Source organism: Pristiophorus japonicus, chromosome 20, assembly GCF_044704955.1.
Source record: "Pristiophorus japonicus isolate sPriJap1 chromosome 20, sPriJap1.hap1, whole genome shotgun sequence".
Classification (NCBI taxonomy): domain Eukaryota; kingdom Metazoa; phylum Chordata; class Chondrichthyes; family Pristiophoridae; genus Pristiophorus; species Pristiophorus japonicus.
In genome coordinates this window covers 81,228,141-81,252,716 of record NC_091996.1, presented here as the reverse complement: position 1 = coordinate 81,252,716, position 24,576 = coordinate 81,228,141, and the positions used below count along the sequence as shown (strand labels likewise).

General features: G+C 44.8%; 1 long non-coding RNA gene across 1 annotated transcript; it reads left to right on the top strand.

The window, feature by feature from the left end:
• The first annotated feature begins 1,203 nt into the window (after window positions 1-1,203).
• Window positions 1,204-24,285, top strand: LOC139232977 (uncharacterized). The gene is made up of 4 exons (XR_011588128.1): window positions 1,204-1,282; window positions 22,721-22,780; window positions 23,382-23,497; window positions 23,938-24,285. It is a non-coding gene; the product is annotated as an uncharacterized lncRNA (long non-coding RNA).
• Window positions 24,286-24,576: the final 291 nt, after the last annotated feature.

Genomic DNA, 24,576 nt, shown 5'->3' with positions numbered 1-24,576 from the left:
TTTGAACTTGTGTGTCCTGTCACATGAAATAAATGAGGGCAACAGGCGTATCTCTGCCTGACACCGGGGAAACAGTGAGACAGACCTTGGAGCAAGGGTCTGGTTATTGCAAAACAGCAAAGAAAATATTAATTCCGGAATTATCCAAAAGCAATGTGACCCCGACGTGAAATAATCAGGGGCTCAGTTTTGCCAGTATTTTCACAACTTAATGTTGCAATGTGAAACAATGCAGGAAATCAGTGGTGAAGATAAAATCCCACGGTGCTCATTTTCAGATTCAACACAGTACGATTTGAAATAAAGTGAAAGAATTTTACAGTGAAAAGATTTGGAAGTGTTACTTGTATTTGTGTCTTTAATTAAAGTTTGTGGCTTCTGACTCCCGTTCATGCCTCTGCTGAATAAGAAAGGAGGGTTTGACGTTGACCAGACTGCACTGCCCCTGATATTTGTGAGCTCATCCTTTATATTCAGTGGTTTCTCGCCCTTTGATGGGCTGCAGTGTAGCGGATATCACATTGGCCTCACACACGAAAGGTCCCCGGTGGATCCGTTTTCTCTCACTGAAAGTTATCTCTTTATTGAAGTGAAATAAAGAGCAATTCAGGAATAAGGGAGCCCTTTTGCCAGGAGAATAAATAGCAAATAAAAACAGCAAATGCTGGAAATCTCAGCAGGTCAGGCATCATTTGCCAGGAGACTAAACTTGCCTCCGATTCTTCATCCACAGTAAGTTTAGGGAAATTCCAACGTCCTGGGCCCGTACAAAGTTTCTACGGATTGCGGGATTTACGCATATCTTGCCCAGCAAATAGCCTCAAAAAACTTGCAGCTGAAAAAGCAAGCACACAGCGTAATTTTACAGGCACAAGTGTTTAAAAACACTCATAACCACAATAAAATAAAATAAACACAATGTATTGTGAAAAACTCTGCCAACTAAGGTAAGTTTATTTTTAACCCGAATTACAAAGCTTAAAAAAAATTGGAACAATCTTGTTTTTTTCTAATGCGTTTATTAACTTTAATTTCAATTAATTTTAATTATGTGATGTCTGTTTTTTATTATTTCTCAGTGTGTGTGTGTTTTTTGTTCTCATGAATAGCACTGAGAACTTGTAGGTCCGCGAGTCCCATTGCTATTAATGGGAAAGCTGTGGAATACGTACCTGATTGGCTGAGCAGTCACACGTGGGATCCCTCCGGACAAGAGCGTGCTTCGCAGCGCGGGAAGAGAAGGCCTCCCCAGCGGAATCCACGGTGCCTCCTAGACCACCAGGTAGGCTCGTAAAACATCTCCGGTCGGAAGGGAATTGTCCGCGGGAAGCCTCCAACCGGAATTTTTGGGCTAATATTCCCACCCGGATTGTTTTGCAGACTTACAGTCGAGACTTCAAAAACTGAACTGGAATAATTTCAGGAGCTTTAATCATCGATGACATTTTACACCCTATCTGACTTAACACACTCTGTATTTTATCAGATTGGTTTAAAATGTTCATTGCTCATAAGACAAGGAACCTGGGGTACTTATGTTCAACTTATTTCACAGCAAATATATTCTAAAATGATGTTTCCGCCCAGGATTGAGCCAGGGACCTTTTGTGCGTGAGACTAACATGATAACTGCTACACTACGGAAACCCCTGTTTAACTTCCTGCCCAGAGAGAAGTGTTAAGCCAGAAGGTGTAATTCTGAATCCCTTTCCGTGAAAAAATCTTTTCACAAACATTTCTCTGACCGAAGCTGCACAAGTCAAAAGTGTTCCTTTCAAAGTCGTTAAACTCCCAAATTTCCGTGCCCCCTGAATCTTCTGAATCAGAAAGCTCTCGATAACAAATAAAAACAGAATTGCTGGAAATCTCAACTGGTCAGACAGCATCAGCGTTTTTACCAGGAGACTAAGCTCGCCTCTGATTGTTCATCCACAGCACGTTTAAACATAATATAGAATCATGGAACGGTTACAGCACGGAAGTAGTCCGTTCGGCCTGTCGAGCCCGTGCCGACTCTCAGCTAGTCCCACTCCTCCGGCCTTTACCCGTACCCCTGAGATATTGTTCCTTCAGATACTTATCCAAATCCATTTTGAAAGATAAGATTAATTCTGCCTCTGCCACCCTTTCAGGCAGCGCATTCCGGATCTTAACCACTCACTGCCAAATGGTCTCTTCCTGTTCCCATGTTCCTGTGTATAAAGTCTGGGAAACACGAGATCAATTCCTGCCACTCTCACAGCCTTCCTAAATATAGCACCGTCATTCTATTCTCGTAAAACCAGCTCCTGAAGTATTGGCCAGCTGTGTTGGTTTGAGCTCTGGTTATGTTCCTAAGACAACATCTACCACCGTGTGTCTGTAGTGTAGCGGTTATCATGTTCCCCAAACACACCAAAGGTCCCCGGGTGGAATCATTTTGAAAAAATTAAAATGGACCGAATGGCCGACTCCTGTTCCTAATTCTTATGTTCTTATGATCTTATGTCCTTTCACTGGAGAACAATCTCTCCCCTGAACATGCATGAGGAGAAAGTTCCAACAAAATATTCCCACCTGGGGAGCTTACCCGTGTGAGGCGAAAGTGTTAAACGCTACACTGCGGACACATCTCCACTTGCAGCACCAGGTCAGACGGAAATGTTAAGCAAGCAGCTGAACTGCTGAATCCCACTTTTAAGGACTTTGTCGTGGTGTCAGAACAAATTCTGGGTGAGCCTCCATTTGCCGGCGAAGTTTGAACTTGCGGTTAGAACTTTTGCAAAGAATGACTTGCATTTTTACGTGGCCCTTCAACAACTCAGGATATCCCCAAGTGATTTAAAGTCAATGAAGTACCGATGGAGCCTTGTAATGTGGGGAAAGATGTGCCCCAATCACCCCACATGCATCTCAACTCTTTCCGAAGCAAGAGAGTGTGTAACCTGGGTCTATAATATAAAGTAATGGGATCATTAACGATTAAAGCCCATTATTAATCCTCTCACACACCTCAATGATATTTATGCAATGAATTGATGAAAATTTCAATAACTGAACTTTACTGAGTTAAGGAACTTTAATCATTGATGAAGTTTTATCCCCTATCTGATTTTACACACACTGTATTTTAGAAGAGTGAGTTAAAATGTTCCTCGCTCATGATACAAGGAACCTGGGGCTACTTTTTAAAATGTATTCCACAGAAAAATATTCTCCAAAATAATGTTTCTGACGGTGCTCAAACCGGGGATATTTCACATGTGCGGCGAAGGTGATAACCGTTACATGATGGAAACCTCTGCTTACACCTCGAAAAAAAGCATCCTGCAGTGCTGCCTCACTTCCCAGCAGCAGATCAAAGCCGCAAACAAACCCATCGATTATTCCCACTTCCCCACCTCCACAGATACTGCCTGACCTGCTGAGTGTTTCCAGCATTTTCTGTTTTTACTGAATACACAAACACAGGTATTTGTTCAAAATCAAACTGGAGGTGGCCACACACAGATTGAACAGAGCCAGAGAGACAGACAGGATCGGGAAACACCCGGAAATGGGGCGAAACCAACAGGCGCCTGGCTGCAATCACCGACAGGGACGTGTGATTTACATAATCCTGGCTAGCTCAGTAGAAAAAGCATGAGGCTCTTAATCTCACTATTGTGGGTTTGAGCTCCATGTTGGGCGAATCATTATCGTTAAATTTTATGTCGCTTTCTCGGGCAAACTTTATTAATTAACCGATCAGCTTGTTTTGCACAGAGAAAGTAATGTTAACTGAGGGAAAGTCGATAATTGAATAATTGGTTCTGTGTTTTGCATGTTAACTGTTAAACCATATCCCATTTTACACACTGTACTTCAGGCATCTGATTCAGAATGTTCATTGTAACATGAATGTGCCCCTGGGGAAACAGTGAGACAGGTTTTAGAGCAAGGGTCTGGTTATTGTGAAACAGCAAACACAATATCAATTCCGGAAGAACAACAGCTAAATTAACTGATTTGAACACACAGCCTCCTGATCGGGAGTTAGACCCGTAAGCGTTGCACCACGATGTCCAGATTCTACAACAGTCCCAGCGGATCGGAAGGTAGAAAATGTAACATCGCTAGTCAAGAAAGGAGGGAGAGAGAAAACCGGGAACTACAGGACAGTTAGTCTGACATCAGTCATCGGGAAAATGCTGTAATCCATTGTTAAGGAAGTGGTGTCAGAGCACTTCGAAAATTATAACATGATTCGACAAAGTCAACATGGTTTTATGTAAATGTCATGGGCAGGTACAGAAAATAATCAAATAAGACTAATGTTAAGCTGGCCTTCATATCTCGCGAACTAGATCACCAGCAAGTGATCAGGAAGGCCAATGGAATCTTGGCCTTTATTGTAAAGGGGATGGAGTATAAAAGCAGGGAAATCTTGCTACAGTTATACAGGGTATTGGTGAGGCAGCACCTGGAATACTGCGTGCAGTTTTGTTTTCCATATTTACGAAAGGATATACTTGCTCTGGAGGCAGTTCAGAGAAGGTTCACTTGGTTGATTCTGGAGGTGAGGGGTTGACTTATGAGGAAAGGTTGTTTAGATTGGGCCTCTACTCATTGGAATTCAGAAGAATGGGTGGTGATCTTATCCAAACGTATAAGATTATGAGGGGGCTTGACAAGGTGGATGCAGAGAGGATGTTTCCACTGGTGCGGGAGACTAGAACTTGGGGGCATGATCTTAGAATAAGGGGCCACCCATTTAAAACTGAGTTGAGGAGAAATTTCTTCCCTCAGAGGGTTGTAAATCTGTGGAATTCACTGCCTCAGAGATCTGTGGAAGCTGGGACATTGAATATATTTAAGACAGAAATCGATAATTTCTTAAACGATAAGGGGATAAGGGGTTATGGGGAGCGAGCGGGGAAGTGGAGCTGAGTGAATGATCAGATCAGCCATGATCTTATTAAAAGGTGGAGCAGGGTCGAGGGACGGTGTAGCCAACTCCTGCTCCTATTTCTTATGTTCGTATAACTGGAACACAAGGGGACAGATGTTGTGTGCAGCTACACAAAGCCCTGGTTAGACCTCACTTGGGGGACTGTGTTCAGTTCTGGTACCGCACAGGCAGCATCTGCTTTTTTGCCAGGAGACTAAACTCGCCTCCGATTGTTCATCCACAGCAAGTTTAAACATAATGTTCCCGCCCGGGATAGAACCAGGAACTTTTCACATGTAAAGCAAACGTGATAACCGCCACACTACAGAAACCTCTGTTACAGGAAGCACAACAGAGGGGAGCTGAACAGTGAGCTCCCTCGGTGCTGATCGGGACCGATGCTGATGTGGAAGCAAGTCATCCTCGACTCCGGGGGACTGCCTCAGAAGAAGAGAGGAGGATCAGGAATGTGTTGGCTCACCTTAAACAACTTCTGTCCCACACTGAAAGCTCTCAATCCTCTCCTCCGCTGCCCTTTACAGAAATGTCACGTAATTACCACCCATCATGTTCACTTCCACATCCTCACAGTGGGCCACAGAGACTCCTGCCGTCTCCCCGCGATCAGCGAACTCACCCAGTTTGTAAAGTTACACCCGGAACAAGTGTCCTGGAAAGGGCAGGAAAAGCCAGAGAGTCTGTAAACTCAGTGTGTAACAGGAAGTAACGGGATTATTAACGGTGATTACAGCAATTCATCATCATCATAGGCAGTCCCTCGAAATCGAGGAAGACTTGCTTCCACTCTAAAAGTGAGTTCTCAGGTGACTGAACCGTCCAATACGGGAATTACAGTCTCTGTCACAGATGGGACAGACAGTGGTTGAAGGAAATGTTGGGTGGGACTGGTTTGCCACACGCTCCTTCCGCTGCCTGTGCATGTGTTCTGCATACTCTCGACGATGAGACTCGAGGTGCTCAGCGCCCTCCAGATGCTCTTCCTCCACTGAGGGTGGTCTTTATCCAGGGACTCACAGGTGTCGGTGGGGATGTTGCATTTTATGAAGTGGCTTTGAGGGTCCTTGAAACGTTTCCCCTGCTCACCTGGGGCCCGCTTGCCGTGCAGGAGTTCCGAGTAGAGCGCTTGCTTTTGGAATCTTGTGTCAGGCATGCGAACAATGTGGCCAGCCCAACGGAGCTGGTCGAGTGTGGTCAGTGCTTCGATGCTGGGGATGTTGGCCTGATCGAGGACGCTAACGGTGGTGCGTCTGTCCTCCGAGGGGATTTGCAGAAACATCGTTGGTGGTATTTCTCCAGCGACTTGAGGTGCCCACTGTATAAGGTCCATGTCTCTGAGCCATACAGGAGGACGGGTATCACTGCAGCCCTGTAGACCATGAGCTTAGTGGGAGATTTGAGGGCCTGATCTTCGAACACTCTCTTCCTCAGGCGGCCGAAGGCTGCACTGGCGCACTGGAGGCAGTGTTGAACCTCGTCGTCGATGCCTGCCCTCGCTGATAATAGACTCCCGAGGTATGCAATTATTCATCCTCTCACAGACCTCAATTATTTTCATGCAATAAACTGATTGAGAATAGAAAGTGGGTTAGTGCTTGGGATCTTAACCACTCGGCCACCAAGGAATAATTAAGATAATTGTATATATTATCTATCTATATATATATATATTAATAGCAACATAGAATCAGAAAGTTTCAGCACAGAGTGAGGCCATTTCAGCCCATCGTGTCCCTGCCGGCCGATCAAGAGTTATCCAGCCTAATCCCACTTTCCAGCTCTCGGTCCAGAGCTCTGTAGGCTGCGGCACTTTAAGTGCACATCCATGTATCTTTTAAATGTGGTGAGGGGCCTTCCCTCTTCCACCCTTTCAGGCATTGAGTTCCAGACCCCCACCACCCTCTGGGTAATGAAATGTCTTCTCATATCTCCTCTAAACCTCCCCCAATTACTTTAAATCTAGGCCCCTGGTTGTTGACCCCTCTGCCGAGGGAAACAGGACCTTCCTATCCATTCTATCCAGGTCCCTCAATTTTACACACCTCAATCAGGTCTCTGCTCAGACTCCTCTGTTCCAAAGAAAACAGACTCAGCATCTCCAAACTATCCTCATAGCCAAAATTCTCCAGTCCAGGCAACATTCTAGTCAATATCTTCTGCACCCTTTCCAGTGAAATCACATCTTTCCTGTAATGTGGTGACCAGAACTGCACGCAGTACTCCAGCTGTGGTGTAGCCAGTGTTTTGTACAGTTCAAGCATAACCTCCTTGCTCTTGTATTCCATGCCTTGACTAATAAAGGCAAGTATTCCATATGCCTTCTTAACCACATTATCGACCTGGCCTGCTACCTTCAGGGATCTGTGGACCTGCACTCCAAGGTCCCTTTGTTCCTCTACACTTTTCAGTGTCGTACCATTTAAATCGCCCCACTGCATGACCTCACACTTATCCGGATTGAAATCCATTTGCTACAGTTCTACCCACCTGACCAGTACATTGATATCTTCCTGTAGTTTGTCGCTTTCTTCTTCATTATCAACGACACGGCTTATTTTAGTATCATCTGAAAACTTCTTACTCAACATTTAACTCCAAGTTATTGATGTATACTACAAAAAGCAAGGGACCCAGCACTGAGCCCTGTGGTACCCCACTGGATACAGCCTTCCAGTCACAAAAACACCCATCAACCATTACCCTTTGCTTCCTGCCTCCAAACCAATTTTGGATCCAACTTGCCACTTTGCCCTTGAATCCCATGGGCTTTTACATTCATAACCAGTCTGACAAGTGGGACCTTATCAAAAGCTTTTCTAAAGTGCATATACATTACATCATACCACTGCCTTCATCAACCCTCCTGGTTATCTCCTCGAAAAATGCAATCAACTTCACCAGACACGACCTTCCCTTGACAAATTCATGTTGACTATCCTTGATTAATCCATGTCTTTCCAAATGAAGATTTATCCTGTCCCTCAGAACTTTTACAAATAATTGTAAAAGGTTCGGCTGGCCAGCCTGTATTTACTCAATCCCTTTCTCCATTTTTAAACCAAGGTACAACATTAACATTCCTCCAATCCTCTGGCCCCGCTCCTGTAGCCAGTGAGGATTGGACAATGGTGGTCAGAGCCTCTGCTATTTCCTCTTTTGCTGCTCTTATCAGCCTGAGATACATTTCATCCGGGCCTGGGGATTTATCCACTTTCTAAGCTGCGAAGCCATCAATACTTCCTCTCTCACTCTGTTTATTTCATCTAATATTTCACACTTCTCCACCCTCATTGCAAAGTCCACATCGCCTCTCTCTTTTGTGAAAACAGATGCAAAGTATTCATAAAGAATCCAACCCAAGTCTTCCGCCTCCGCGTACAGATTCCCTTTATGGACTCTAATAGGCCCCACTCTTTCTCTAGTTATCATCGTGCTCTTAATGTATTTGTAAAACATCTTTGGGTTTTCCCAGATTTAATTGCCAACATTCTCTCATGTTCTCTCTTTGCTTTCCTGATATATTTTTTAATTGCACCTCTGCACCTCTAGAGTTTCTGCAGTATTGAGTTATTGGTATCTGTCATAAGCTTCCCTTTTTTTCGTTAACTTTCTCTGTATGTCTCCTGACATCCCGGGAGCTCTAGATTTGTTCGTCCCACCTTTGTTTTAAGGGAACATACTTGCTCTGTCCCCTCAGGATCTCCTCCTTGAATGCCTCCCACTGCTCTGACACTGATTTACCAGCAAGTAGCCGTTCTCAGTCCAATTTGGCGAAATTCCATCTTAGCTCAGCAAAATTGGCTTTACCACAATTGAGAACTTTTATTCCTGGTCCCCTTTGTCCTTTTCCATAACTACCCTAAACCTTACTGAGTCTGATCACTCGCACCAAAATGCTCTCCCACTGATACCCCTTCTACCTGCCCCTCTTCGATCACAAGACCCAGTCCAGAACCGTCCCTCCCTTGATGGGCTTGTTACATACTGGATAAAGAAGTTCTCCTGAATGCATTTTTGGAATTCTCCACCATCTGTACCATTCACACTCTCATTTTATCAGTTAATATTCGGGTCGTTGAAATCCTCCACTATTACAGCTCGATAGGTTTTGCACTTCTCAACAATCTGCCCATATATTTGTTCTTCTATCTCCCTCTAACTGCCCAGGGTCTATAGTGCACTCTCAGTCGTGTGATCGCCCCTTTTTTGTTCTTTAATTCAACCCACATGGCCTCGTTTGATGACCCCTCGAACACATCTTTCCTTTTCACAGCTGCAGGATCCGTCAATAATCTCACACAACTCAACTGAAAGCAGCCGGAATGTGCAGATTTGAGAGGGGCTTTCTGCACCGTCAGGGCTGGAAACTGTCGAGTTTGAATGTGTACCGAACTGTACAGAGTATTCAGTAAATATAGCAGGACTGGGAGACATTGTGCTTTGTTAAAAGTGAACCAGAAATGCACATTATTCAATGTTTCTTTTCTTCAATTGAACATGTTTTCAACTGGCTTTGAACCGGGAACCTTTTGCGTGTTAAGCGAATGTGATGACCACTACACTACGGAACCCACGCTTTCAAAGCAGACTGCAACCTGAATGCAGCAACTTAGACCGCTCGGCCATCCTGACTGCTTAATATTATGTGTGGCCACCTGCAGTTTGATTTTGAACTTTTGTGTCCTGTCACATGAAATAAATGAGGACAGCAGCCGTATCTCTGCCTGACACTGGGCAAATATTGAGACAGACCTTGGAGCAAGGGTCTGGTTATTGCGAAACAGCAAAAATATATTAATTCTGGAATTACCCGAAAAAACAGTGACCTCAACATGATTTAAACATGCAACCTCTTGATCGGGAGGACAGATGTGCTACTGTTGCACCATGAGGCCTAAACCCTGAGTCTGAGATGTTCGTCTATATGAAGGTTCTGCAATAAAAGGGGCTTTAAAATCCCCGCCCATTCCCACCGGGTGTCAGAAGCAGCGCTCACCTGCCAGTCACCGTATGTTTATTTGTTAAACTTTTGTGTTGCTTTCACGGGAAAGCATCATTAATTAACCCGTCACCTTCCTTTGCACAATGAAAGAAATGCTATCTGAGGGACAGTCGATACTTCAATCAATAAAAAGAGCAAATACTGGAAGTCTCAGCAGGTCAGGCAGTATTTGCCAGGAGACCAAACTCGCCTCCTATTGTTCACCCACAGCAAGTTTAAACATAATTTTCCCGCTCGAGATCGAACAGGGAACTTTTCACGTGTAAAGCAAATATGATAACCGCTACACTACAGAAACCTCTGTCACAGTAGCCTCAACAGAGGGGAGCTGACCAGTGAGCTCCCTCTGTGCTGATCACCACTGATTTTTAATGTGGAAGCAAGTCATCCTCGACTTCGGGGATTACCTAAGAAGAGAGGAGGATCCGGAATGTGTTGGCTCACCTGAAACAACTTCTGTCCCACACTGAAAGTTCTCAATCCTTCTCCTCCGCTGCCTTTACAGAAATGTCACGGATCACCCAGCCACATCCTCACAGTGGGGTCAAAGAGGCTCCTACCGTCTCCCCGCGATCAGCGAACTCACCCAGTTTGTAAAATTAAACCCTGAACACGTGTCCCGCAAAGGCCAGGAGAAGAGGGAGAGTGTGTAAGCTCGTTCTGTAACAGATAGTAGTGGGGTTATTAACGGCGATTACAGCAATCATTAATCCTCTCACACACCTCAATTATGTTTCTGCGATGAACTGATTGAGAATGGAAAGGGTTAATGCTCGGGATCTTAACCACTCGACCAGGGAACAGCTTCAATAATTTGTAAAAGTATAAAAATATATAATTATATATGAACCTGAATATCAACGGTTAGCTACCTAGACCTCATGGCGCAATAGTACTGCATCTAACTTTGAGTGAGAGAAGTTGTTCCACAGTGACACCCATTTCATCTTTTGTTGCCTTTTAAACACTAGAAACAGAGACATGGAGAATAAATAGAGAAATAAAAGCATAGGGATACAGACAAGAGGAAGAGAGAAGGGGAAATACTGCCCCCACCCAGAACTAATGCAGAAACTCCTCTGCTGCGCTCGGGGTGGCCACCCACAGCCTGGATACACTAACATCCCAACAGCTCATTGACTGTCGGAGTGGGACCGTGCGGCGCTTCAGAAGACAGGACGAAAAAGCAAAGTCACTGATTCGGTCTCATGTCCTTCTCTAATCAAGAGTAGCTACACACAAGAACTTGTTTTTATAATGGCTACACATTATCTCTATGATTGTTAAGCATTTGGTTCGTTGATCGAACAACATGATTTTTGCTTTGATCGAGATTAAATTAAATTTGCGAGAAGTCCAGGGTTCAAATCCTGGATGAGCCCGAATTTTGAAATTTTGCAAAGAAGGACTTGCATTTCTGCAGTGCCTTTCAGGAACTCATGACGTCCCAAAGCGCTTTACAGCCGTTGAGTTATGTTTGAAGTGTTGCAGTGTGGGGAAAGATGTGCCCAAATCACCCCACACAAACCTCAACTCTTTGCGAAGGATTTTGGTGCAAATAATCAGGTGCCTCAGGAACTTGGACTTTCTTTGAATGAGTTCTGCTTGTACCTGTATTCAAGCTTGAAATAGCAACTGGGCTTCCATCTCACGGGAGCAGTGTGTAGCGATTAGCGAGTAGGTGACGAGGTTTGGGGTTGATGTGCGTCGCTTTCAATCTTTGAAATTCACCCAAACAAAGAAACGGTAAATCCAACTGTCGCTATAAGCATTTTGTTCGGATTTAATCACAAGAATATCCGCAGTCAAGAGCTGAAAAAGAATTAAAACTTAATACCGGCTTTGGGACAATCAGAATACTTCATCACAGACAAGGCACCGGAAGGCTGGAAGGTAGATCACACCGGTTGTGGGAGAGCTGGTTGACGGTGACATGGAAGTGTCTGCAATGTGCGGGACCAGACTGCTTCCACACATCCACAATGAATGTCCCACACTTTATTTGGGAAAAGTACAACTGAGAGTGGACAAGTTCCATCCCGGTCAGAGCAATCTGAAGCTTTAACTGACTGACACCCTGGTTTGGGAGTCTTGCAATGTATGCTTATGTTAGTCTCTGTGGCGCAATGGGTTACCATGTTTGGATATTAACCAACTGGTTTGTGGTTCAAAGCCATTTACTGTTTTTCCCCAAGGATTCGGTGCCGCACGGTTCCAGGTTGTTATTGTGCGTTTTGGCTGCACAAATATATTCCACAAACGTTGCCAGCTGTGCTGTTATCCAGTGAGTTCCCACTCGAATACTTTTAGAGCATTCAGTTCATGTAAAACGATAACAATTTTTTCTATGGATCATGTTCCTCCATCCAGCCCACTAGAAATAAGTTATGTTATTGGGTTTACAGGAACTGGTGGAAATTGTCTGGGCTATCGTTATGGCTTTGCTCAGATTCTGGGTTTCAACAGTCAACAGTTTGCGAAGGATTACCTCATGCCAATGCCAAGCACGAAAAAGGCAGAGCGAAGGGCCAAATGGCCAACTCCTGCTCCTGGTTCCTGTGTTCTTATGCAGAGCACAGAACAAATGATTAAATTATCAATTCTCCCTCAGTTCGCATTTCATTCATTGTGCAGAAAAGTTAATGGGTTCATTAATGATGTTTTCCCATGAAAGCAACATAAAAGTTTAAGGAAAATAATTCACCCAACATGGGGCTCGAACCCACAACTCTAGGTTTAAGAATCTCATGCTCTACCGACTGAGCTAGCTAGGCTTCTCAAAATCTTCCTTGTCAATCCCCTTTAGAACATTGTCCGTGTCAATGAGATCACCTCTCTTTCTTCTGAACTCCAGAGAGTATCAGCATATTCTACACAATCTCTCACCATAGGACAGTCCTCTCATCCCAGGAATCAATCTGGTGAACCTCTGTTGTACCATCTGCAAGGCAAATGTATCCTTCCTTCGATAAGCAGACCAAAACTGTGCACAGTACTCCAGGTGTGGTCTCACCAGGGCCCTGTACAATTGTAGCAAGATTTCCTTGCTCTTATACTGTGGACTATATATTAGGTACGATGGGGCAAGTGCCCTGTTTTTCTCCTGATCACTTGCTGTACCTGCATACTAACCTTTTGTGTTTCATGCACAAGTACCCCCAGGTCCCACTTTACTGCGGCACTTTGCAATTTTTCTCCATTTAAATAATAACTTGCTCTTTGATTTTTTTGTGCCAAAGTGTATGACCTCACACTTTCCAACATTATACTCCATCTGCCAAATTTTTGCCCACTCGACTGAGCCTATCTGTGTCCTTTTGCAGATTTTTTGTGTCCTATTCACATCTTTTCCTCCCATCTTTGTATCGTCAGCGAACTTGGCTACGTTACACTCGGTCCTTTCTTCCAAGTCGTTCATATAGATTGTAAATAGTTGGGGTCCCAGCATTGATCCCATCGGCACTCCCCTAGTTACTGATTGCCATCCCGAGAATGAACCATTTATCCCTCCTCTCTGTTTTCTGTTCGTTAGCCAATTCTCTATCCATGCTAATATATTGCCCCCAACCCCATGAACGTTTATCGTGTGCAGTAACCTTTTATGTGGCACCTTGTTAAATGCCTTCTGGAAGTCCAAATGGTCACATCCACAGGTTCCCCTTTATCCACCCTGTTCAGTACATCCTCAAAGAATTCTAGAAAATTTGTCAAACATGACTTCCCCGTCATAAATCCATGCTGACTCTGCCTGACCGAATTATGCTTTTCCAAATGTCCTGTTACTGCTTCTTTAATAATGGACTCCAACATTTTCCCAACCACAGATGTTAAGTTAACTGGTCTATAGTTTCCTGCTTTTTGTCGGCCTCTTTTTTAAAATAGGGGCGTTACATTTGCAGTTTTCAAATCTGCTGGGACCTCCCCAGAATCCAGGGAATTTTGGTAAATTACAACCAATGCATCCACTATCCCTGCCGGTACTTCTCTTAAGACCCTAGGATGCAAGCCATCAGGTCCAGGGGATTTATCCACCTTTCTTCCCATTATCTTACTGAGTTCTACCTCCTTAGTGATAGTGATTGTGTTAAGTTCCTCCCCCGCTATAACCCCTTGACTATCCACTGTTGGGATATTGTTTGTGTCCTCTACCGTAAAGACTGATACAAAATATTTGTTCAGAGTTTTTGCTATCTTCATGTTCCCCATTACTACTTCCCCGGTCTTGTCCTCTAAGGGACCAACATTTAAATTAACCACTCTTTTCCTTTTTATATACCTATAGAAACTCTTGCTATCTGTTTTTATATGTTGTGCTCGTTTACTTTCATAGTCTAGCTTCCCTTTCTTAATCATTTTTTTAGTCATTCTTTCCTGGCTTTTAAAAATTTTCCAATCTTCTGTCCTCCCACTAGTTTTGGCCACTTTGTATGCCCTTATTTTTAATTGGATACCGTCCTTTATTTCTTTAGTTAGCCACAGATGGCTATCTTTTCTTTTACACCCTTTTCTCCTCACTGGAATATATTTTTCTTGAAAATTGTGAAATATCTCCTTAAATGTACACCACTGTTCATCAACCGTCCAACACTTTAATCTATTTTCCCAGTCCACTTTAGTCAACTCTGCCCTCATACCTTCATCGTCTCCTTTATTTAAGCTGAGTATGCTGGTTTGAGATCCCACTTTCTCACCCTCCATCTGAATTTGAAATTTAATCATGCTGTGTGTTATGCTCATAATAAAGTGATACAACTAAGCACTGTATGCAATGAGTAAGTGTGACCTTAGCTCCTTTAATTAAACTCCAGAGTGCAGGTGCAGGATGGGAGGCCTGCTTATATACAGTGCTCCCAAGGGATGCTGGGAAACCTTGGGACTCCAACAGGTATGCCCTCTGGTGGTGGTATGATACAGGTTGCCAAGGTTTACAGACATAACACTATGATCACTCATTCCAAGGGGATCCTTTATCAGGAGATTGTTTATTAATCCTGTCTCATTGCACAGGACCTGATCCAACATAGCCTGCCCCCTGGTTGGTTCCGTTACATACTGCTCAAGGAACCCGTCCCTTATGCACTCTATGAACTCTTCCTCAAGGCTACTCTGACCAATTTGATTTGTCCAATCAATATGGAGATTAAAATCATCCATGATTATTACTGTTCCCTTTTTACAAGCCACCACTATTTCCTGGTTTATACTCCGACCAACAGAGTTGCTACTGTTAGGGGCCGATAGACTCCGCCCACCAGTGACTTTTTCCCCTTATTATTCGTTATCTCCACCCATACTCTTTCAACATCCTGATCATTTGAGCAAATATCGTTTCTCACTATTGCAGTGATTCCATCCTTTATCAATAGAGTTACCCCACCTCCTTTTTCTTTCTGTCTGCCAAATACCCCTGAATATTTAATTCCCAGTCCTGGTCACCTTGCCATCACGTCTCTGTAATGGTTATCAGATCATACCCATTTGTATCTATTTGTGCCGTCAACTCATCTATTTTGGTACGAATGCTACGTGCATTGAGACAAAGTGCCTTTAAATTTGTTTATTTACCCTTTTTACCTGCTTGTTTCCTCTCGCTTTCAAACTCACTTTCTTTATTTTTGTTTTCTAATTGCACCATTACTCCCCTCCCTACTGAATCTATTCTCAGGTTCCCATCCCCCTGCCAAGCTAGTTTAAACCCTCCCCAACAGCACTAGCAAACTAACAAAAGCGAGGATATTGGTCCCGGCTCTGTTTAGGTGCAAACTGTCCGGCTTGTAAAGGTCCCACCTCCCTCAGAAGTGGTCCCGATGCCTCAGGAAACTAAAGCCCTCCTGCCTGCACCATCTCTCCAGCCACGTATTCATCTCTCTATCCTCCTATTTCTGTACTCACTCGCTCGTGGCACCGGGAGTAATCCGGAGATTACTACCTTTGAGGTCCTGCTTTTTAATCTCTCCCCTAGCTCCCTAAACTCTGCCTGCTGGACCTCATCTCTCTTGCTACCCATATCATTGGTCCTGATATGGACCACGACCTCTGGCTGTTCACCCTCTCCCCCACAGAATTGAGGTGATGATGTTCCCATGCGCCTGTTGCCCTTGTCCTTCTAGACGGTAGAGGTCACGGGTTTGGGAGGTGGTGCTGAAGAAGCCTTGGCGAGTTGCTGCAGTGCATCTTGTAGATGGTGCACACTGCAGCCACGGTGCGCCGGTGGTGGAGGGAGTGAATGTTGGAGGTGGTGGATGGGGTGCCCATTAAGCGGGCTGCTTTGTCCTGGATGGTGTTGAGCTTCTCGAGTGTTGGAACCGCACTCATCCAGGCAAGTGGAGAGTATTCCATCAGACTCCTGACTTGTGCCTTGTAGATGGTGGAAAGGCTTTGGGAAGTCAGGAGATGAGACACTCACCGCAGAATACCCAGCCTCTGACCTGCTCTTGTTGCCACAGTATTTATGTGGCTGGTCCAGTTAAGTTTCTGGTCAATGGTGACCCCCAGGATGTTGATGGTGGGGGATTCGGCGATGGTAATGCCGTTGATAGCCGGGCCTGCTTAAGTTGCATGTTCCCATCGCTGATTGCTGCCAGGCGCCTACTGGCTCCGCCCTGTGGATTTACCTCGAACTTCAAACCACAAAACCGGTTCTCCTGAATTCCAAGGTGTGTACGGAAATCAACTTACAAAAGCCCTGTCCTTATCCACAGGGGTTGCGGCAATTTTCTGATCGCAAAGCGCTTTCGGTCCTTGTCCTTGTCCAGAAAATTGCAGATGTGGAAATTGGGGAGTTTAATGACTTTGAAAGGAGAACATTGTTGTTTGGTGCAGTTCCGGTCAGAGAAATGTTTGTGAAAGGAACTTTTGGCAGAGAGAGGGATTGAGCATTTCAGCTTGTTCCTGAACACTTCTCTCTGGGCACTGATTTTAGCAGCAGTTTCTGTAGTGTAGCGGTTAGCATGTTTGCTTTACATTCGAGAGGTCCATGTTTGAACCTGGGCAGAAACATTATTTTTCCATCGGAAAATAGGTGCAGGAGTAGGCTATTTGGCGCTTCAAGCCTGCACCACCATTCAAAAAGATCATGGCTGATCATTCCCTCAGTACCCCTTTCCTGCTTTCTCTCCATATCCCTTGATCCCTTTAGCTGTACAAGCCTGAGGAAAACGAAGCTCATGGTCTACAGGGCTGTAGTAATGCCCGCCCTCCTGTATGGCTCAGAGACATGGGCCATGTACAGTAGACACCTCAAGTTGCTGGAGAAATACCACTAGCGATGTCTCCGCATGATCCTGCAAATCCCTTGGGAGTACAGATGCACAAACATTAGCGTCCTCGACCAGGCCAAATCCCCAGCATTGAAGCACTGACCACACTTGATCAGTTCCGTTGGGCAGGCCACATTGTCCGCATGCCAGACACGAGACTCCCAAAGCAAGCACTCTTCTCGGAACTCGTCCACGGCAAACGAGCCAATGGCGGGCAGAGGAAGTGTTACAAGGACACTCTCAAAGCTTCCCTGATAAAGTGCGACATCCTCACTGACACTTGGGAGTCCTTGGCCATAGAGCGAACTAAGTGGGGGAAGTGCATTCGGGAGGGCACTGAGCTCCTCGAGTATAGTCTCCGAGAGCATGCAGAAATCAAGCGCAGGCAGCGGAAAGAGCGTGCGGCAAACCAGGATCCCTGCCCACCCTTTCCCTCAACGACTATCTGTCCCAATGTGACAGAGACTCTGGTTCTTATATTAGACTGTTCAGCCACCAGAGAACTCATGCTTAGAGTGGAAGCAAGTCTTCCTCGATCCCGAGAGGCTGACTATGATGATGAGCGTATTATTGTAACATTATTTATTTCCCATCCCTATTTGCCCTTCGGACGGTGATTGTCTGGAATCACTGCACTCCATGTTAGGGAGGGAGCTGCAGGGTTCTGACCCAGCAACAATGAAGTAATGACGATATATTTCCAAGTGAGGATTATGTGCGACTTTGACAGAGAAACACATGGGAACACCACCACCTGCAGGTTCCACACCAAGTCACAGCCCATCCTGATTTGGAAATATATCGTCATTCCTTCATCACCGCGGGGTCAGAATTCTGTCCATCCCTCCCTACCTGCACTGTGGGAGTGCTCTCAGCACACGGACTGCCGCCCTCACTGCTACCTCCTCAAGGGCAGATAGGGAAAGGCAATAAAGGCTGGCAGTGAGGGCCACAGCCCGTGTTTGGATAAAAACCCTTCAACTGAGAGCATGCTCGCAAGCTATGTGACTGCAGAGCCTTGAATACACAATCCAGGCTGACATTTCCAGTACGGAGGGAGTTCCAGTGGAACATTAAACCGAGGTCATGTAAATATCACACGGTACAACGTCGCTGTCAGAGCAAGTGAGATCTGCCTGATTTCTTTCCCAATATTTCATCTTCAGCCAATTGAGAAACAGCTTATCTGGTCTCCAGCACCGGACTACTTTAGGAACAAATATTGTGGTGTGAAAACCGACTGCTGCAAATCTAAATGTACAACATTGCCGACACGTCAATGCTACACATTGCTGGTTTTTGCAACTTTCTCTCGGGATGCTGGGTCAATTGAAATTTTAAAGAAAACAATCGCTATGTTTTTGTTTGATAATGGTATCACTGTATATGGACCAAAGGAAGTTGAGGTACAGACAATTATGATTCAATATCGGAACAGGCTGGAGCGGCTGAATGACCTTCGCCTGTTCCTCGGTTCCTCTGACGGTATTTGCAAGGCTCATGGTGTCAGCTTATGGTTGGCTGCAGCTGAGTGTCCTCATTGAGTCAGTCCCAGCTTGTATCAGACTTTAGTCGGGAACGTGTCAACATTTTTAGGGATTGTGCAGAGTTTACACATTCCAAAAGCTCTGAGAACCTCCGTCTTTACCGGAGCCTGTGGGACTGGGGCACTATGTGGTTGCATGGACTGTAGAGCGGTGGGATCAGATTCAGTCATCATTTGCAAAAGGCACTTGGATAAATACTTGATGGGGAAAGGTTGCCTGGCTGTGGGGGAAAGGGCAGAGAGAGGGTTGACTGATTGGATAGGGCTTTCAAAGAGCTGGCACAGACACGATGGGCCGAATGTACTCTTTCTGTTCTATATTATCTAACATTCTCTATGATTCTACCTCCAGTGGGAGCCCTGACCATGTTCGTGTCCAATGGAGCCTTTCCTCGTGGCACAATATTGCACGGGATACTCCGGAATCCATACATGCAGATTGTCGTCAGGCTCCAGTGGGCGGCGGCCTATAGGAGTGAGTTCCTGTTCTCAGGGGATACTGGGAGCTTGCTGTTCTTACAGTGCAGCCAGAGTATGATCTACTGTTCTAATACCATCGACAGGAGCCTTTGAATAATCAGTACTGTGTCAGTGTGTTCAGAGGTCTATGGTAAGAGAGATAATATCTCCCCAGCAGTGTCTCAACATTTACAGGGGATCTGGGAGGGGGTCACAAGTTACATGCAGTAAAGGTGTCTTGTCACAGTCAGGCAGTTCCTGGACTGTGGCAGCATTTACAGGGGAGTGTGGATGTGTGTTTTAGGAGTGCTTCAGCTTTTATTCAAAGAGTCCTCAGAGGGAGGTCTAGAATAAATGCCGATTTTATTGTGGGTTCCATGAGAGTGAGAACACCAGCGGCTGGTCGGGGCCATAAACGGAGCGGCGAGCGGCCTGGAGCAGTGCGAAGGCGTAATACTTCAGGGAGCAGCGCAAGCTGGTGCAGGAGGGTGATGGCAGACAAGTGACGTCATCAAGGTCCAGGTCGATAATTGGAGCATGGGCAGATACAGCAGGAGCGGCGAGATCGGGGCGAAGGAGTGGTGAGAGACTGTGGAGGGATGTGATCGGGGCCCAGGGGAGGCGTGAGTTCAGGGCCAGGAGCCCAGGGTTAGCACGGGCCAGCCCACACTGCGATATGTGTGCACTGGGTCCGTGCAGCAGAGCTGGTCTCCAGTCGTCTCGGTTAACACTTGCCACTGGACCAAGACCTCGCTCTGTCAAGCCCGTGTGATGGCTGGGGTGCAACGGCCACCACACGTTAAAAAAATCCACGCACAGGCATCTTCCACCCTTCGGGATGTAATTCAGGACCTGGAATATTAGGTCCTTCATTGAAACACCTGTGAACTCATCCTTTTTTGGCGCCGAAGCAAGTCATCCTCGCTTCGAGGGACTGCCTATGGTGATGATGATGCAATATTTACAGCGCGTGTCTGACAGTTTCCCCCTTTGTGGAAGAATTGACGTCAGTCTGTGGTGGAGTGATTGGAAGGTGGTTACTCGAAAGGTTTTAGTGTTTACAGGGGGTAACCGGTGATGTCACATGCTCACAGGCCTGCCGAGCAGTGTGTCTGTGTAAAGGACCATTCTATCATCCGTCCCTTCATTGTCTGACATCTGTCTGACTGGGTCAATGTTTGAAGACCCAATCACCATGTCTGGTCAATGTTTGCGGTTATCTGAGAAACCTCGTCAACATTTACAGGTGCTCCCAGGAGTCGGGGGGCAGAGGCTTGCAACAACTTTCCCACAAATATCGATAGTATTTTACAATATTTACGGGGATCCAGCGTCAATATTCATTGGTGAACCAGAGAATAACAGAGGTTTGTCGGTGATTTTCGGCAGTGGTTCTTTATTTAGAGTGCTCCATGAAATTGTTCATCTTTGCAGAGGGTGCGAGAGTCAGACCATATTTTCAATGGGCCCCTGAGAGTCACCATGGAAATTTGGTCTGGACCCCTCGATATTCTTCAGATCGACAGAACCCAGATAGACCGAGACCAGATGTGAATGTTAACATCTGCAAAGTGGCTCCGGAGTTCCCTAATGTCACAGGGTTGTATTGCATCATAGAAACAATCTCAAACAAGGAAACAGATCTCCTCCCACTTGTAAGCTGACTTCGAAAACTCAATCCCGTTTTATTTTCACCAATTATCATCTGGTCTCTGGTGGAACATGTGGCGAATAAATGTTGTTCTATAAAAAATGTGCAAGAACAAGGGATGGGCTGAATCTGTTTGTTCTAATTAATGTCAGCCTCCATGGATCATCATTGATTCATTAGAGGGTTTCTGGTATTATAAATGAGAAGGCACATCTTCCAGTGTCAGTGGATTCTGTGTCGCTCATAGAAAGGGGAGCATGGCTCGGAGTGAAAGGCTGCAGATTCACAGGTCTTCAGCTTTCACACAAAGCGGAAGATGGACCTTTATGGAACATCTCAAGATGCATTTTCTTTTTCGGGATATACAGAGTATTTACTATCCAGTCTTGGCTGCTTTCGGTGTTCCTTGTAAGTCACTTCTTCCCGATATGATTGATATAATGCGTGCTTTCATGCACTGTTGTCCTTTCCATTCACTATTCCACCTTGCCTGCTGTTGGTGAACCAAGTCATTGACTGTATGAAGTTATAACTTCTGTAAACCATGCTCAGTTGTGTGACTGTTCTGAACATGTATTCTCCTAAATCTGCTGCTGTTACTGGAGCAGGTAAGTTACTGTACTCAACTAATAAATCCAACAATATTCTACATTATTTATTTTCCGATTATTTCTGTCACGATATTAGTGGTTACTTGTATTGAGTATATTGCATCTGCTGTGTGGTTAATAATGTTGCATTTTCCCCTGACATGATTGCTTCTCCAATCGTTTATTGACTGGCCGAGCTCAGCGACTTCACTTTTCACGATTTGTTTGATTTGTTACAGCCGTATTAAGCAGCTGTCGTTCTTTGAGTCTGGAACACCATCAGTATTGTTGGGTGATTCTTTGTGTTGAGTATTCTGTATTGTGCTGCTCGCACTGAGCATGTGTTGCAAACTGGAAAGCTGCCTTGCAGCACTTTGATGGTCTCTGCAGAAATTCTGTGTGATGGCGAATTATAGAACGAATCCAGATAGACAGATGGTCAGTACAATGTGAAATAATTCAGCTCCCGTCAGTTGGCTGTATCATTCTCCCCTATCGACCACTTCGCCTTCCTGCCACTATTTTAATGGTTAGGTTATGATCAATTTAAAACACCAATGCTGTTCTTATCATTTAGTACACTATAATTATGCAATTGTTGTGTGAGTATGTTTAACTGTATTGCTACCCGTGTGAGTCGTGTCACAATATCCCGCTTTAATTGCCTTCAATATATTCCCTTGTTTTGTGTCTCACAATGCAGCCAGTTTTATTTATTTGTTCCAGGCGAGTTTTTATTGCCCATCCCTCGTTGTCCTTGAGAAGCTGGTGGTGACCCACCTTCTTGAACTGCTGCAGTCCAGTGCGGTGGAGGTGCTCCCACAGTGCTGCTAGGGATGGAGTTCTCGGAGCTTAACCCAGCGACAATGAAGGAACTTGATGTTCCTGTACACACACTCACTTTCATGGTTTAAATACAACAAATGGTACATCTTCACTTTGAATCATGGGCTTCAGATCAGAGATACACTTTGAAATCTTTTCGCAACCCACTGTTGATTGAATTCTGGTCAGTTTTCACAATGTGTACCGCTAACACTCTTTGTTACTGATGTGTGTTTCGGGGATTTGAAAAGGGTTGCATTTATAGTTTTCATGCAATAATATGCTTAATCGGTTAAGCACCAGTGATATGATCTTTAATCATTGCTTCGAGATTTATTCCATGCCCATGTAACACTGACACTCCAGCGAGACGCCCACTAACCTCCGATTATCGTCCACTCTATTTATCGTAAATGATTCGAATTAGTTGCATCTAATGTTTAATAATTTGCTTTTTTAAGGTCATGTCCCGTACAAATTGCGAACACACTCATTCCTTACGAGCAGTTGAAACACCGCAGGTTAGCACGATTCAAACTATTTTGGCCTATGTTGCAGCAGCAGACACTGAGCTATGAGCAGCAGGTGATACATAAGCTGGCACTTGTCTATAAGCCAGGGTCTCTGGATAGAGATCAGGGACAGGGACCATGGCTGGTGGTCCTCCTACATACCGAGCCACTGGGATTCCATCAGCAGTAGGATCTAGGACTCATTTACCATCGCCAATCCAGGGTCACTGAGACCAATTCAATCTCTGTGACACAACACTTTCCCACAACTGGGTTTGGCACATTCTGGTCCTATTTGATTCCGTGTTACAACCCTCGTCGCTTTGAAGATTTGACCTGTGTCAGGCTCCTATATTGACCACTGCTCTTTTCTTCATTAAATTAATATGTTATTCCTATGTTAAGTTTAATGTCAGGCAAATATTGATTTCACCATTTAATATTGATTATTTTATGGTAAATAAAATGTCTGTACAAATAATATTTCTCGCGGATAAAATAACCAGAATCTATCATTGATTGCATTCACTAAATGTCATCTTTGGCCAATGTTTCAATCACACAGAGGCCTTTTTTCTCATTCTCTTCCTTCTCCTTTCATTCCTTACAGTTAACATCTTGACAATTGTGATCCTGTCTCGCGGAAAGTGCGGTCTCTCCAAATGTGTCACTCGCTACCTGGTGGCCATGGCAGCGGCGGATCTACTGGTCATGATCATCGATATGGTACTGAGACACCTCCCTGTCATTTATTACACAGAGTTCCTGTTCATGAGGGCCATCCCAGTGTGCAATATCCACGCGGTCGTGCTTTACGCAGTCACGGACTGTTCCGTCTGGTTCACCGTCAGTTTCACCTTTGATCGATATATCGCCATTTGCTGCCAGAAGCTGAAAGCTAAATATTGTGCAGAGAAAACGGCGCTGGTTGTTATAGCAACAGTTACTATGATGTCCTTTTTAAAAAATACTTTCTGGTTCTTTATGTACACGAGTAGATACTGGTTCATCAACCAATCCTGGTTTTGTATTGTAACAGATAGTGTGGCAGAGTCACCAATTTGGGGTGCAGTTGAATTCTTTCATTACACGTTAACGCCAAGCACTGCGTTTATTTTGGTCCTGCTGTTCAATGCTTTAACGGTCAGGTATATTTTTGTGGTCAGCAGAGCCCGCAGGAGACTCCGGAGTCCCGTCGGTGAGGAGAGTCCCAGTGACCCAGAGATGGAGAACCGCAGGAAATCAATGATTATACTGTATGCTGTCTCGGGGAATTTCATTCTGTTATGGGCGTTATATATGATATATTGTATTTATTGGCGAATGGCCTACCTGGGATATGAGGTTGTGTATCTACCTGTGTTTGTACGGGAGTTAGGGTTCATGCTTCAACTCATGAGTTGTTGCACAAACACCTGTATTTATGCAATGACACAGCCTAAGTTCAGAGATGAGATGAAGATTCTGTTAAAATATCCCTTCATTGCAATTGTTAAATTAATTAAAAAATGAGAACAACCCAACACTTGAAATCAATTTTGTCTCAACTTATTTCAGTCCCACTCCCTAGCAGCCTCAGTGATTGGGACATAATGGGTCCCATGCATTGCAAAGTGTCTGTTTTGCAGATGACACTAATTTCAGAGGGACAGTAAGTAGTACAGATGTGAGCAGGCTCTTACAACAGGATTAGACAGATGGAGTGAGTGGGCAAAACTATGGCAAATGGTGCAATGTGGGGAATTGCATCCAATTTGCAGCAAAGAAAGTTAAATTGAAGCCATTTCTAAACGGAGAGAAAGGAG